A 4,361-nucleotide genomic window follows, 5' to 3' on the forward strand; every position below is an offset into this window, starting at 1 on the left:
TCGAGCGAAATTTTTCCAAGTCCGAAGTCGAAACTGTAGCGTTCGAACGAAATTTTTCTAAGTCCGAAGTCGAAACTGTAGCGTTCGGCGCTCATTCGTCTAAGTCCGAAGTCGGAAGTGTAGCGGTTGACAAATTTACATTGACCAAAAGTACGAGAAAAATCGAAATTAAATGCAAACGAACAAATGTTTGGGTCGAACTAACATCGATAGAAGGTAGATTTTATAATTTCAAGCTTCTAATTAAACGGGATCTAAAACCCTCTGGAAACTGAGGCGTTCGAAATTTTGATGAAAATTTTTCTAAGTCCGAAATAGGAACTGTGGCGGTCGAGCGAAATTTTTCTAAGTCCGTAGTCGAAACTGAGGTGTTCGAATTTTTGATAAAAATTTTTCTAAGTCTCATGTTGGAACTGTGGCGGTCGAGCGAAATTTTTCCAAGTCCGAAGTCGAAACTGTAGCGTTCGAACGAAATTTTTCTAAGTCCGAAGTCGAAACTGTAGCGGTCGACCAAAATTTTTCTAAGTCCGATTCGAAACTGAGGCGTTCGACCGAAATTTTTCTAAGTCCAATTCGAAACTGTGGCGGTCGAGCGAAATTTTTCTAAGTCCGAAGTCGAAACTGTAGCGTTCGGCGCTCATTCGTCTAAGTCCGAAGTCGGAAGTGTAGCGGTTGATAAATTTACATTGACCAAAAGTCCCAGAAAAATCGAAATTAAATGCAAACGAACAAAAGTTACGGTCGAACTAACACCAAACAAGGGTGGCTGTGATAATTTCAAACCCCTAACTAAACGGGATCTAAAACCCTCTGGAAACTGAGGCGTTCGAAATTTTGATGAAAATTATTCTAAGTCCGAAGTCGGAACTGAGGTGTTCGGTCGAAATGCCGTAAAAACGTAAAAAATATTTTTTTCAAAACACCGTTAACGGCATTCGAGTCCTAATGACCCTTGAAATTGATCTGCGAAATCAGAATTTTAAAATTCCGTCTCTAAGTACCCAAACGGACTTTTGCACCGAGCGATCAGACCGATTTACCCGACCCCTCGCCCATAGCGAGCGGCCGGCGCGCTATGGGATTTCGACCGTTTCGCGCATCGAGTGATTCAGAGCTGAACGCTGCCGCGCTGGCATATATAGGGATAGTAGTGGTGGTATGTAGCAGCGGACAAAAGCGTACGATCGAAATGTGATTTTATGTGCGTCCGATTATCTTGTTACCTCTCGTACACCGCGACTTACCCGTAGTTGGGACGATGGCCGGAATGTGTACCCTGTGGACCCACCATCGTTTGAGGGATGACAAATCTTGCCATTGACCATGCACAGCGAGATTGCGGATGCGGCGAGCGTTTCTATGTTAGCGGTCCAAATGCAATCAAAGATTTTATGTGTTCGTGTCAGAACGACCAAAAATTAACAAATGCGTCAACTCACTAAAGTCCGAGCGAGAATTTTGAAATAAATAAAATTTCATAAACTCGTAACGTGTGAATATTTCTAAAGAGAAATCTCACAATAAACCGTCGCTTTCAATCTAGCGAAGAGTATGGAGAATGTTTGAACTTTTGCTTGTCGACGACGATATTTTTTCTTTACGATAAAATTTCAAGTCGATGTGCCCAAAAATCTCTAAATTTTGAACTGGGAAATTATTTCTTCGTCCGATGAATCGCATTGATCTCTGTTTTTGACGAAAAAAAGACGGATAAAATGCAGCATTCAATCAAGGATATAAAATAAAAGAAAAATTTTCCGTAAAAACTATATTACAATGGAGGATTATGTTTCTACTTTTCGTCCGATGAGTCGCAACAAAAATAAGTAATCCATCCGTCGTTGTTCGTTTAGTCGATCTGAATGCACTGTAAAAATTTATTAAAGTAAAATGTTACGTTTGCATTTCATGAATTTTGACAAACGTGTACCGAAATGTGTACAAATTATTTATTTCGACGACGACGACAACTTAGAACGGATGAATAAAATTAATTGTTGCAAGATTCAAACAAGGATGAAAAAGTCATAGAAAATTATTCCGTAACCATGATATTGGATTATTTTTTCTTCACTCTCTCCTCCGATGAGTCGCAACAAATAAAAATCCATAAATCAATTCATCCGTCGTTGTTCGTTTAGTCGATCTGAATGCACTGTAAAAATTTATTAAAGTAAAAATGTTACGTTGCATTTCATGAATTTTGACAAACGTGTACCCCGAAGTGTGTACAAATTATTTATTTCGACGACGACGACAACTTAGAACGGATGAATAAGAATAAAATTGTTGCAGGAGATTCAATCAAGGATGATGTGAAAAAAATGTCGAAAAATTTTCCATCCAGAAAGATCGCGTGGCGTTACGTCTCTTCTTACGAGGTTTTCGTTTCGCAGACACGCACACTTTCTTCAAAACAATAATAGGAAAGTGTTCAGTTTTTTATAAGAGCAGCAGGTGTCTTTCCGAAATTCTACGATTATTGTAGCTTATATGACTAGAAGGAAAGAAAGACTAAAACTCTCTTATTTTAAAACAAGAACGCAGTTCCCTGGTTGATCCTGCCAGTAGTCATATGCTTGTCTCAAAGATTAAGCCATGCATGTCTCAGTACAAGCCAAATTAAGGTGAAACCGCGAAAGGCTCATTAAATCAGTTATGGTTCCTTAGATCGTACCCACATTTACTTGGATAACTGTGGTAATTCTAGAGCTAATACATGCAAACAGAGCTCCAACCGGAAACGGAAGGAGCGCTTTTATTAGATCAAAACCAATCGGTGGCGGTCTCCGTCATCGTACAACTTGGTGACTCTGAATAACTTTACGCTGATCGCACGGTCTCGCACCGGCGACGCATCTTTCAAATGTCTGCCTTATCAACTGTCGATGGTAGGTTCTGCGCCTACCATGGTTGTAACGGGTAACGGGGAATCAGGGTTCGATTCCGGAGAGGGAGCCTGAGAAACGGCTACCACATCCAAGGAAGGCAGCAGGCGCGCAAATTACCCACTCCCGGCACGGGGAGGTAGTGACGAAAAATAACGATACGGGACTCATCCGAGGCCCCGTAATCGGAATGAGTACACTCTAAACCCTTTAACGAGGATCAATTGGAGGGCAAGTCTGGTGCCAGCAGCCGCGGTAATTCCAGCTCCAATAGCGTATATTAAAGTTGTTGCGGTTAAAAAGCTCGTAGTCGAATCTGTGTCCCGCGCCGCCGGTTCATCGTTCGCGGTGTCAACTGGCGTGCCGCGGGACGTCCTGCCGGTGGGCTTAGCTCGAGAGGGCGGCCCAACTCAATCCCGCCGCGGTGCTCTTCATTGAGTGTCGAGGTGGGCCGGCACGTTTACTTTGAACAAATTAGAGTGCTTAAAGCAGGCTAAAACTTCGCCTGAATACTGTGTGCATGGAATAATGGAATAGGACCTCGGTTCTATTTTGTTGGTTTTCGGAACCCCGAGGTAATGATTAATAGGAACGGATGGGGGCATTCGTATTGCGACGTTAGAGGTGAAATTCTTGGATCGTCGCAAGACGGACAGAAGCGAAAGCATTTGCCAAAAACGCTTTCATTGATCAAGAACGAAAGTTAGAGGTTCGAAGGCGATCAGATACCGCCCTAGTTCTAACCATAAACGATGCCAGCTAGCGATCCGCCGACGTTCTTCCGATGACTCGGCGGGCAGCTTCCGGGAAACCAAAGCTTTTGGGTTCCGGGGGAAGTATGGTTGCAAAGCTGAAACTTAAAGGAATTGACGGAAGGGCACCACCAGGAGTGGAGCCTGCGGCTTAATTTGACTCAACACGGGAAACCTCACCAGGCCCGGACACCGGAAGGATTGACAGATTGAGAGCTCTTTCTTGATTCGGTGGGTGGTGGTGCATGGCCGTTCTTAGTTGGTGGAGCGATTTGTCTGGTTAATTCCGATAACGAACGAGACTCTAGCCTGCTAAATAGGCGTATTTCGACATCCCAAAGGCCCGTCGATCCTGGGTTCGCCCGGTGGTCGTGCGCGGTTTTTACTGTCGGCGTACAAACAATTCTTCTTAGAGGGACAGGCGGCTTCTAGCCGCACGAGATTGAGCAATAACAGGTCTGTGATGCCCTTAGATGTTCTGGGCCGCACGCGCGCTACACTGAAGGAATCAGCGTGTCCTCCCTGACCGAGCGGTCCGGGTAACCCGCTGAACCTCCTTCGTGCTAGGGATTGGGGCTTGCAATTGTTCCCCATGAACGAGGAATTCCCAGTAAGCGTGAGTCATAAGCTCGCGTTGATTACGTCCCTGCCCTTTGTACACACCGCCCGTCGCTACTACCGATTGAATGATTTAGTGAGGTCTTCGGACCGGTACGCGATA

General features: G+C 44.2%; 1 pseudogene; it reads left to right on the forward strand.

The window, feature by feature from the left end:
- Nucleotides 1-2,548: 2,548 nt before the first annotated feature.
- Nucleotides 2,549-4,361, forward strand: LOC148165761 (small subunit ribosomal RNA; annotated as a pseudogene; the record flags this gene model as incomplete).

The sequence above is a fragment of the Gnatocerus cornutus genome, unplaced genomic scaffold, assembly GCF_029298725.1.
Source record: "Gnatocerus cornutus isolate USDA-ARS CGAHR unplaced genomic scaffold, icGnaCorn1.1 ctg00000221.1, whole genome shotgun sequence".
NCBI classification, from domain to species: Eukaryota; Metazoa; Arthropoda; class Insecta; order Coleoptera; family Tenebrionidae; genus Gnatocerus; species Gnatocerus cornutus.